The following is a 12,381-nucleotide window of genomic DNA, read 5'->3' on the forward strand; positions in this document are numbered from 1 at the left end:
ACACAGGGCTGCAGTGGCAGCAGGCAGAGAGCTGTTGTGCCCAGAGCTGGGTGGGATGATGTAGTCTGATACCCAGGGTGGTGGAGGATCAAGTTTTCCTCCTGCATACCTCACTTTTCATCCTGGAGGCTCATCCTCCCCAACATCTCAGTGATGTTTGGTCCTGGAAAGGGGAATGTGGCATCTCCCCTCCAACATGCTCAGGGGGGATCAGCAGAAGGGTCATGGATCAGGAGTGTGGTAGCAGCTTTTCCCTCCCATGAGTTTGAGGCCGATTTGATAGAGCTGCCAAGATCCACCTGCCAGCACCATGGCCTGATGTGTAACACCTGTGAGGCTGGAGGGTGTGCAGGGAAATGCTGACAGTGAGAGCAAAGCATGGTTGCAGAATTTCTCTGCTGAGCACGACTGTTTTTTGGAAGCCACGAGTCTGAGACATAGCAGAGATGAAATCAGAGTTTCTTTCCACATTTTGTCTTCCAAAAGAACCCCTGCAGCAGCTGCTTGTAGGTGGCTGTGATAACAGCAACACCTTGGTGGTGTGCAGTGTTTGCTCATCAAGAGGGGAGGTTGTGCTGGTAATGTTGCAGGTTTTGTGGGGCTGGGTGGCCAAGGCATGGCTTGGCAACATCCTGCAGAGCTGGTGGCCGCATCAGCCGGGTTCCAGAGGCAGCTTCCATCAACACTGTCCTGAGAAGCATTGCAGAAGCAATTCTTTGTGGCCACAGCCTTGGAAAGATGCATGTTTGTCTTTCAAAACCTTGTGACCACAGCACTTGGCTGTCACACACCCTGGGAATGAGTCAGGGAAGGCAGCTCAGTTTTTCAGGTACTGATCTGGCACTCGGCCCCAGGAGTTCAGACTTTCTGTTTGGTTTCCTCCTTCAGCAGCACCTCTGACAGACCCATCTGCTGAGATGGTAGAAACCTGCTTCTTTGTAAAGGAAATAGTTGTAAAGACTGTGAACTGTGATAGCTACAGCACAAAACCAAGGCAGCTTTTCCATCACAGGAATATGGAAGATTTTACCTGGCTATACATGTGCTTGAGAAAGATATATGGGAGTTCAGTGTTTCCTTAAGTATGTTTTGAGTTTCCCAAGTGCTTTCATTTATTGTGGTGCTCTGATTATGTGTTTTTGGCCCTGCTGAAGCAATGATTGCTAGCTGTGGTAAGCCCAGAGCTAAGATACCTCCATATAAATTTCCTCAACATTGAGTGATTGCTGGTTTCCTCCTCCTGCTCCCTCCCAGGAAAAGGATGTGATTTATAACATACATTTGTATATTTTTAAATGTCCCTTCTGTATGATAAACAGCCTTGAAATATGTTACTGTAAGAGACTCCAGGGAGATTAGCCCTGCTTGAGGCATGCAGCTTTGAAAGGCATGACATGTTTAAGAAACACCTCATGCCAGACAAACTGTTTGCAGTTTGCATGAGGACATCCAACAACAGCCAGTGATGAATGTTTTGTGCATCTGAAGATGTAAATCTTATTTTAATCCTGTCCAACTCATGGCCAGCTTGTCCTGAGCTGGGCTCAGGGCTTGTGCTTTGTCTTCTGAGAGCATCTTGTCCCCATCCCTGGCGTGGTGGTTGGCAACCACTGGCTCTCTGAAGAGCAAAGGCAGAATGATGCTGTCAACTCAAAATGACTCAGAAGCTATAAATCAGAGCAGGAACCCTCTAGCTCAGAGAGATATAATGATGGAATCCATCTGACTGGGCCATCTTATTGCTGCCCTAAGCAGGGTGGGTTCCCCTTATCTGGGACCTTGGTTTCTATATGACCAAAACAAGCTCTGAGCTGCAGCTGTGACTGAAACCAGCTTGGCCTTTCTGGACCCTTGTCTTCCTGGAGCTGGGGTTGGAGCATGGTTCTCCAAGCCAGAAGGTTGATGGCAGGATTGCTTCATTCAGCAAAGCTGGGAAAGGGCTAATAAACACCACTAAGAGCTTGCTAATAGCTCTAATTAGACTGCAGCTGATGCTCATAAGTGGTTCTTTCCTCCTCCACCCCTTCCTTGCAGCTATTTCCTGGTGCAGCTTAGGAAGGTGAGGTGGATTAATGCTACTTTGGGAGACAGTCAAGATTCCCAGCTGCAAAATTACATTTTCCTCTTGTTCTTTATTTATTTGTTTATTTTTAGAGGGTCTGGCATGGTTTTCTCAGGGCAGCTGTCTGCTTCTGGGCTGAGCTGAGGTGTGGGTGATGCATTTGTCACAGTGTGTTGCTGGGATTATAACTAATTTGGGAGTTTGATAGTCCAGAGGTAGGATGAAAATGGCAGCTTTGATGAGTTCCTCACCCTTGCTGATGGGACCTTTCTTGGTTTTGAGTGGATCAGCAAGTAGCTTTCCAAAACACATGAAGATGAGAAGGAGTTTTTGTTAAAAAAAAAGGAAGGAAAATGAAAGCTTTACTGTAGTTTTCTTTGTACATTTTGTTTGTTCCACTCTTTGGTTGTTCATGTTTTTGTTTTTTACTTTGAATACTTCCTGCAGTAATAGAGACTTGCATGACAAGTCTTTAGCTGTCTTGTGAAAAGTGAGTTTTTAAAACTGCCTTTTTTTTTTTTTTTTAATAAGACAAGGATCCTGAGCATGAAGTCTGTGCAGAGCAGGTGCACAGGGGCCCATCAATGTTCAACATCTATTCCCTGGCTATTTGTCACTGTGGGGGCTGTGCACAGGAGCCCTGGGGTCACCCTGGGCCAGGTTTGGGGGTCTGTGATGCTCCAGCCCTTGCCTTGGAGGATCTTACCCTGTATTTCTCATCCCAGTTCTCTGCTCACAGCCACAGGGTCTCTTGTGTACAGAGCTGGGCTGAGCTGAAGAATTCCACGCTCCTGCAGCAGCGTCATGGAAAACACCACTTGCCACAGCACAGAACGAGGTGGGTTGGGAAGTTCTGCAGAGACTGAGGCAGCAAAGCCACGGGGATCTGCTGTTCCTTGGCTTCGGGATCCTAATTCTGGCTCTGCTCTCTTACACCTTCCATTACAGTTCCTATAACGCAGCTGAACAACCTGCTGTGCAACCTTCCTCCACAGGGATTCATGGGCATATTTTGAGAGTCTCTTTACTCCAAACCCCCACAGGAAAAAAAAAAAAAAAAATTGAACCAAACATACTTTGGAATAAGGCACTGGAGCAGATGACTTGGAAATGGCTCTTGTATAGCACTGGCATTGGATGCAGGCATATGTCCCCTGATTCTGTGGACTTGAAAGCAAGTAAGCACAGTCATTGTGAGAATAGGTCTTCAGGTCTTCTTTCCTTCTTAGAGATAAAAGCAAGGAGCAGGCTGGATTTTTGTGGGAGAGAAAGCTTTTTGAGAAATGCCCTCCTTGAAACCTCTTATGGAAATAAAACATCTACAGCTGGGAAAACTAAAAATGTCCCTCCCACAGCCTGGGACAGTCACTGCGAAGTTGGGATTTGTTCTGTGTGTCGGGACATGAGTGGTGTAGTGTCCCTATGGATCCTGCCTGGGGGAGGGAAATAGGGAATTGCACAGAAAAAAAAAGAGCTCTTGAGGGTGGGCCACAGCATTTGCTGCAGTGTTTTTGGTGGGTGCTAAGAGTGGGGGAAGTACAGGAGGGTAAAATGAGCATCTGGGGGCTTACTAATTGTGAAAAAATCTCAAGATCTCCCTGGGGTGATTTTAAATGGGGTCTGTGTGTGTGAAGACCCGGGGGGGGGGTTTGCAGAGAGAAGGATGCTTGTCCAGCTGGGATAACAGTGCTTTTGGGCAGGAATTCAGTCACATCTAGAACTACCATGGGATAAAATTCTTTCTGCAGCAGCAGAGCTGTGGCCATTAGGGTTATTTAACTTTCTAGAGGAAAGCTGTATTCCTCCTTTGGGAATCAAGGAAGAAACATTCCTTGAAACATGAACAAACACTTGGCACATTCTCTGCTGGTAACAGCACTGCAGAATGCAGTGTTCCTTACTCCCAATACCCCTTCCAGCTAGGGATTCCCAAGTACTCTTGGATGATGGTGGTTTTTGAGGATGTCAGAGTCATGTGCAGCTCATCAAATGCTGGCATCAGTGCCTGGAAGAGCTGGGCTCTGTTTGGAAATGCAGCAAGGGTTTTCCCTGCTTCCTGGAAGCTGTGCTGGGAGGATGTGATCCCTGGCTTCTCGAGGAGGTGCAGAGCTCCCTGATAATCCTCTGCACCCCAAGCCCTGCCTGTGCCAGGGAGATGAGTGTGCAGGTTCTGACTATGAAGTTTAGGCAGCCTCTTTCTGGCAGCCTCTGCCTGGATTTGGCAGGCAGGGGAACTTTGTGACATTTATTTCTTGTCTCTGGGAGTGTGGAGGAGTCTCAAATGTCCTGACCTTGTGCCATGCCTGCTGTGACACTGAGAAGGTGGCTTGTGCTCTGCTAGTCTGGAGCAAAGAACACTTCCTCCTGCATTTCACACCAAACTGATGGGAGCACGATGAGAGAATTGCTGTGGTGACTTCAGGTGGAACAAGCCCACAAAGCAAATTGAGCAAGTCCAGACACAAAAAGGCTGAAGCTTTTTAAAGGGAAAAAGGAGCCCTGGGTGTGCTGTGAGCCACATGCTGTGTCCTGAGGGTCTGGGCTTGTGCTGTCAGGAAAGACAAAGCTGCCAAGACCTTGCTTGGTTGTTTTGGGGATTTTTGAGCCAGGTTCATACATCCTGAGAAATCACAGGGTTGTATGCTACGGGCCAGATGCTGGTGGCACAAGCTAGAAGGTGAATGGCTCTTGAATATGACTGGTAATGAAAATCACATTTGAGAGCCTCTGTGGAGCTCTTCAGAAAAAAATCAGAACAATTTAACTTGGCCCCCAAATGAGAATGCCACTGACAAGGCCCTCCAGGCTGGCCAGCCCCGTGGTGAGGGTGAGTTCTTGGGGGAGACACTTCTCTGTGAACAGCACCTTCTGCTCCTCTGCAGCTGCTCTGTGTGCTCCAGGTGCAGCCCTGGATGCTTCCCAAACCTTTCTGCAGCTCTGCAGTGGCCCCCTGGGCTCCCCCAGGTAAGAAGATGCTGGTGTGGAGGGAGAGGCACTTCCCCTGAGTGTTCACTGGCTCAGAGGCGTGCAGAGGTGAAATCCTCTCCCACTTCATCCCTGCAGCAACTGAACCTGTGTTTCCTTCTCAAAGATCTCCATTCTCTTGCCTCCAGAGCTGTTTCTCTCAGCTTTTTGCCCCTGCTGCTGGAAAGCTGCACAGAGGAAAGTGCTGATCTCTGCCTGCTGCTTTGAGAGCCTCTGAGGTTCTGGATGGGCATTTTGGGCCTTTCTGCCTCGATTTTCTGGGACTCTCAGATCATCTGCCTTAAGGAAACTATCAGAGCTTTAGAAATGGTTCTTTACACCAATTTCTTGCACAGACAGAGGCAGCAAAGCCTCCTTGCTCCAGCTTCCCCACTCTGCCTTTCGGGGAAGGTTTGAGAGCTTTGTCAGGACATCCTGTTGTGGAGAATTTTGGGGTTTTAATTAGCATCTGTTTTTCCTCTCAGCTAACGTTTGCGTGAAGGGCCTTGAAATGCAAACAAAGTTGAACTGCACAAATCTGGAGCCATGTACACAAGTAAAGGTTGAGAGAAGTGGGTTTAGGAGTAACCCATTGTTCCACCTTCTTGGATGGAAGCTCATGAAGTGCTGTGCACAGACACTGAGAATGCTTCATGTGCAGAGCACACTGAGGAGCCCCCTGAAACATTTAGAAACAGAACAGGAATGAGAATGGTGTTGCTGTGGTGCTGGAGCACTTTCTAGTTCTAGCCTGGGGATGTCCAGGTGTGTTTGGTGTGAAAATGGCAGGAAATGTTCCATTTTCTAAATTCTTGGGACATCCTTGAAAAGAACATCTTGAACACTTTTGGTTGACTCAAAAGAACTACTGTAAGAAAACTGGGATGGTTGTCTTGTTTTCTAATATTACATATTTTAATCTAGATCTAAGCTAAATATTTTATTTTATAGAGTTGGTGAAATATACGGCAAAATAACCTTGAAATAGATAAACAATGGGGGGAAAATTTTTGGCAGCAAATTTCTGAAGAAGAAAATCAGAAATTTTGACAGGATCTATGGGTCAGACAGGATCTGTGGGGCAGGATTGGGATCTATGAGTCAGACAAGATCTGTGGGTCAAGATCTATGGGTCAGACAAGATCTATGGGGCAGGATTGGGATCTATGGGGCAGGATCTGTGGGTCAGACAGGATCTATGGGCCAGAGAGGATCTATGGGTCAGACATATTTTGGGTTTTATGTCCCTCTGGTCAATAGGATGTCTCTGAGCCAAAGGACCCAGGAAAGGACTTGGACTAGAAACAACAGATCAAAAGTATTAAATGCTGCACCAAAAGCAGTAAATAGCTGCTCAAACCCCTGCTGTCTGAGGACAGCCTGGAGTTGCTGCCTTGCTAAGAGAAGTGGAAGCATGTCATGGCTCTTGGTCTGGATACCAGAACATGGGAAAGCCTGGCTGCAGCAGAGGAAGAAATGTTGGCTTTATCTCTTCAGAAGTCAGGCCTGTAAAGGTTTCCTCTCTAATCCTGGTGTTTGCAGAGCTCCTCTTTTGAGGGAAGTGAGAGAAATGATTGGTGTAATACATTTTAGATGTTCAATCTGAAGACACTGACACTAAAAAGGGTAGTGGTGGGTGCTTAAGTGTATTTTACGTTGCCTTCGCTTTTAATAATGAAAACAAATGTCCTGTCAAAAAAATCTGCCTCACAAGGGAGCTTTTCCTGTGGAAATCTGCACAGATAGGGGAGCTCCTGGGAAGGGGTGTGCGAAGCAGACAGAGGGATGCTTGAAAGGAGATGCTTTCACTGACATATGCTAACTGAACTGACACAAATCCCAGCCTTAGATTTTGCTCTTTTTGGAGATTTGGGGTAGCTTTGTGTGTGCATCCAGGAAAGAGCCAGAGAGTTGCAGCAGCCAAGTGCCCTGGGCTGGATGAATTTTCAACCATTGTTTAAATGTCACTTTGTCAAAATCCTTTTGAACATTTTGTTTGTAGATCAAATCCTGCCCTTGCACAGGAAGGCTGGGAGCCTCCAGAGCTGCTCTCAGCAGGGCCTGGTCTTACAGGTGATGTGTGTTTTGCCTGACACCAGCCAAGCCTGACTGATTATTTGGAGGAGAATTGGATTGCAGTGCAGAGAGACTGTTATTAAACTGGACACCTGTGGATCCTTCTAAGTGTGCCTGTGTGCTACAAGCCCACACAGGTCTCCACAGTGTCTAATGCCAGCAGGAAATGTTGGTGTCACACTTTGGACTCGCACAGCATAATTATCATCTCACCCCTTCCTCCTACCTCAGTGTGATTTGCTGCCAGTGTTGTATTAGCAAAAAGAAGGGGGGGGGGGGGGAAGTCATTTTTCCAGTGTACATACAGTAATAGAGATGTTTGTATGGCAGTTGTGAGTGGCGTAATCTTGGTTGTTAGACAGCTTTAAGTGGGATTTGAAACGGGAAAAGATGCCAAAATAAATAGCAACGAGATGGATGGACTATTAGGCACAGCTTGTTTGAATTGCTCAGTTCAGGAAGAATTTACCTGGCAGTACATTGGCAGTACTAAATGAGAGAAAAAAAGAGGTATTGCCCTGGTGGGTTATGCCACTAAGGAATGACCCAGCACCACACTTCAGGTGTTGCACCAGACAAAACTTTTGAAGCAGCTGGATCTGCTCAGTGCTTCCTTGGCTGTTGGGCTTGGGCTTCACCCTGTTCCCCCTGGAGAGAAGGTTTGGCACTGTGCTCTGAGCCTGGAGTCCAGCCAGGTGCTCATTTGCCTGTCCCTGGAGAAACACAATCCCAAGGGTTGCTCATGACACTTTTATCTTTGTTTGGTTGATGTTTTTCTAGAGCAGGACCTTTGTCCTGATTTTTCAGTCATTTAAATCCAAAGCTAGTGTAGTTATCCATTGACCCTTCAGTCCCAGCCTAGGCTGCCACAGTCCCAGTCTCACTGGGGACCTGCTCATTCCCAGAGATTGGTGTTTAGTGCTTGGGCCACTGGAGCTGAGATGCCATTCACACCTTCGAGGCGTGCAGATAATCCATGCAGGCAGCTTTTATCAACAGCACCACATTTCTCACTTGAAGTCCCAGTGTGAGCCCTGGTGAGAGGATGTGGCCACTGGGAGAGGGGCCACAGCAAAGCGGGCAGGCAGAGGCAGGTGATGCGTGGGAGGACACGTGTCCTGCCAATGAAGAACAATATTTTGTATTCCAGCCAAAAGTGGCCCATCTTTGTGCCTCTTCTGGAAACAGAAGCCTCTTTCCTATCTCCAGCAATGACCTCTGCACATGTGACATTCAACAGAGAAAACCATAATTGCATCAACTAATGATTTCCAGAACAAGAGCTTTCCCAAGGCTATGTAAAAATGGCTGGTGTTTGTCAGCACTGGGTACACAAAGAAAACAGAAGTATCAGGGCCAGCTGGTTTACATATTTTTAAGTTAATCTGCTGCTGGTAAAGCTCTAATTGACCAACCTCTGACTTGGGAGTCCTGGCTGTGTGAGGCAGGCGTCTCTTTTACAGTCATTCCTTGCCTCAACTTCCACCAGTCGACTGGAGGGGTTTTCTTTTATACCCTTTTTTATTTCTAGTTTTATTTCTGCCCATGTAATTACTTGTTCACTTAATTCCTAAACAGAAAAGAAGTAAACTCAAGCAACTTGGCTGAAAAGACAGATAAAGAGCTGCTTATATACAGGAGACCATTAGGAATTAATTTCTGACAGTCTTGGCTTGGTGCAGTCCAGACTTCATTACAGCATTTGCAAAACTCCTCCTGGCAGTCAGGCACGCAGTGGAATAATTTGTATCTCTCTATAGGTTTTACTGGGATCTGCCTCTAGGTTTGGCTGATCTCATTTAGGAATGTTTGTGTTTTTTGCTGGTGCACAGAGGGGACTCTTTGAACTATCTTTTGCATAACAGAACTGTGTGTGCATTCAGCAGGGCACACAGAAGCCCACTGGCTGAGGAGGTGACGTGTCCTTGCCCTGGTTTGTAGGATAGATGGAGAAGCAGAGTGGGAAGATGACAGGACACTGCTCATGGCCATGAAAATACCCCAGCTTGGTGTTTGTGTCTCTAATGAAAAGAAAAGGTTCTTGGTCACAGAGGTGAATGCACCCAGCCTTACCTAAACCAGGCTGTGCACCCTCCCCCCTGGATATGCACACCTGCCTTGTGTGTGCCACGTGGTGCTTCTGAAGGACACTCAGAGTTATGTGGGGTTTTCAAATCTTGATCAGCCAAATCACTAAAAAAGCTGAAACCAGCCTGCAGTGCCTTTGGAGGGGTGGTAACTACCTGCAGGAAAACTCGTTCTAGCTTTGCTAAATATAACAAAAAATATCCAGAGCACAACATGTCTCATGGGATGGAGAGGGTGGACAACTTATCTGACAAACTGCTGGCAATGTGAATTTTGGCCTTGGGTGCAACTGTGGTGTTAACCCCTTCAGGCACCAGTGTGGTACCAGAAATGGCATTAGTGTCACTTATGTATACATAATTATGTGTAGCAACTTCTTTCAAATAATTTGAGGAAGTGAAATAAATGACTGTAATTAGGCTGCCATATATGACTGTTCTGGTTTGAAAGCAAAACCAGTGAGAGACTCCAAGTCAGAAATACAATTTATTAGGAGAAGGGAAAAAAAACCCCACAATACATGCAATAATACAAAAGAAAAGCCACTGACAGAGTCAGAATACAACCTGACACCCTGTTGGTCAGGGTGTTGGTTGCTGTCCAAATTGGAGTGGCTGCAGTCCTGGAGTGGCAGGTGTGGTTCTGTTGGAGCAGTGATCCTGCAGAAGGGTGTACTCATCCTTTGAAGGTCCAGTGGGAAAACCCAGCTGTTCCTCTTGGGAATCCAGAGGAAAAGGCTGAGTCTGGTGTCCCAAAAACTCAGATTATATCCAGGTAGGAATGCTTGGCTCCTCCCTGTGGGCAGAGCTTCTCACAATGGGATGCTGTCACTTTTATCAGTCTGCAGTGACATTCAGTAGCCCATGAACAGCAGATGTATCCACAGGGGGAGGGTTGGTTTGGGGAAGAGATAAAGAAAACTGCCCAGAAGATAACTGCCACACCTCTGACAGATGGCAAATAGAATCCATCTTGCCTTGCAATCTAGGACAATGACATAAAGATAAAAAAAGTCCCCTTAACATGGAACACATTAAGCCAGAACCTTAGAACTAAGAAAAGTTTAAAGAACTTAAGCATTCTTTAATGTGTTTTATGGAAACCAGAGGCCTGGTAGCAGTGTCCCTTCCCATGTGTGGTGTGGCTCCCACAAGTCCCACAGGTGACTTGCAGGGGTGCTGGGGCTCCAGATGTCCCCTCCTGCTGCTCCCTCACTTTGTAGTGATGCTGCAGCAGCCACACATCTGGCTGGCCCTGCTGAAAGTCGGACAACTCTTGTTGAGATCGAGCTTTTCTGCAGAGGAAGAAGAAAAAAGAAGCCCCCAAGAAGCAGGACAGTGCCTGTGGAGTTGTGTGGGAGCCACAAAGCGAAGGAAGCCAGAGGCTGTTGCAGCAGCAAAGCCCAGCTGGCTGCTCTCCCTCCCGTGGAGCTCCACAGGAGCTGTGATCCACGTGTGGCAGCCAGCCCAGGCTTTGGCAAGCCAGGACTGCTGTGCTGGGTTTATTAGCAGGTTCCCATAGCACTGCCCTCCCCAGGCATCCTCTCCTCCCCTGCACATGCTGCCGGCTGACCTTCCGGAGCGCTGGGAGAGGCTGCTGGGTATTTACGAGGAGCTTCATTCCTATTTCAGCTCCCAGGCTCCCAGAGCAAACACCAACGTGAATCTTTCAGTAAACAGGCAGGCACTGGAGGGGAGGGAAGGATTAAAATCTCCGAATAATGACTGAAATGTCAGACATTTATTATTAAGTCGGTCCCGATGTTGACAGCTGAACATTCAATATTAAAAGCATCCTTGATCATAAAAGCCAAAGGCAAACCTGGTTCTTAAATATCCCAGTTGTTCTTTTTTGACCTAGTTTTTGATGTCTTAAGGAGGAAATAAAATTTTGGAAAATATTTACAGACATGAGAAATGCAGGATTTCATCACGGCTGGTGACTTCACGGATCCGCCTGGGGCAAGGACAGCAATTAAAGAGCAGGAGGGCAAACAAGTCTCACATTTCCCTTTGCAGAGGTATTGTCAGTCTGGGAAGCTGGAGCGTGCATGTTAGGGCTGGAAGAGCAAGAAGTCACCAAGTCTCAGCGTGAGGCTTAGAGGGGTTCTGATGGCTTTCAGGATGTTAAAGGAGTGGTTATGAGCGAGGCTGAGGTTTGACAAGTTTTGCCAGGAGCTATAAAGGTGAAATGATCAGTGTTGTGCTGTGTGTCAGTGAAGCAGAAATGCCAAAGAACTGCTTTGAATAATGCATGGTCTTTGTGGGTCAAAGTCTCCTACAAGAAGGCTGGTGGAAAAGGCTTGATGGAACTTACCCCGAGCATCAGATTTCAGGTTTGCATTAGGGGAAGAATAGAAGACAGCAGTAGGAACAGGGAGAAAGAGAGAACATCTGACCTAGCAGGGCATGGAAGGGAGGGAGAAAATTGTTTATGGAAGATTGAGGCAAAACAGGATAAGTGTGAAGCTCTTGCAATATGGAAAAAGCTACTGAAAAGAGGAAGAAAATGTTTTTTTTTCCTTTTGTGTCTTTCTTGGTTTGGAGAAGATGTCACGAGCCAAACTAGAAAGACGCAGATGCTGGGAAATTGTTTCTTGGGGAAGTTGTAGAAATTCCATTACTGGAAGCCTATGAAAGAAAGTGGGGAAACACCTGATACAGCTTTGAGCTCCTTAGGCTCTTCCAACCTTTATTTTTGTTAATTGGTGGTATTATCCTCAAGTCAGAGAGGTGGCACAGCTGTTGATGGCTTTTTGGAAGGGTTCAGCTCCAGAGCTGCAAAGTCAGGCACTGCCAGAACCAAATCTGAGGGCTGAGACCACAGGCCTTGGTGGCTGAGTGCTGAGGAGAGAATGGAGGCTGTGACCAGAGAAAGGCATCTCTAGGTATTAATTAGGGTCCTTGTACGTTCTGGAAGCACACCAGACACTTCACCTGCTTTCCCCTGGCACAGACAGATTTTTCTGATTCCCAGGTTCGGGAGGGGTGGCAGAATGTGACTGAGATCTCCACCCAGCTGACGTGACCCAGATGGGTGTTTGGGGACAGTTATGTCCCTCTGTCTGTGGCCACACAGAGGGCATGTGTTCCCTCTGCCAGGCAGAAGCTCCTTGCCCAGATAATTCCTGCCTGGCTCTGCCAATGGGGACGTGATGCCCCCAAGTCCTTGGCCACCACCTTGCACTGTGG

The sequence above is a fragment of the Lonchura striata genome, chromosome 15 (assembly GCF_046129695.1).
Source record: "Lonchura striata isolate bLonStr1 chromosome 15, bLonStr1.mat, whole genome shotgun sequence".
NCBI lineage: Eukaryota > Metazoa > Chordata > Aves > Passeriformes > Estrildidae > Lonchura > Lonchura striata.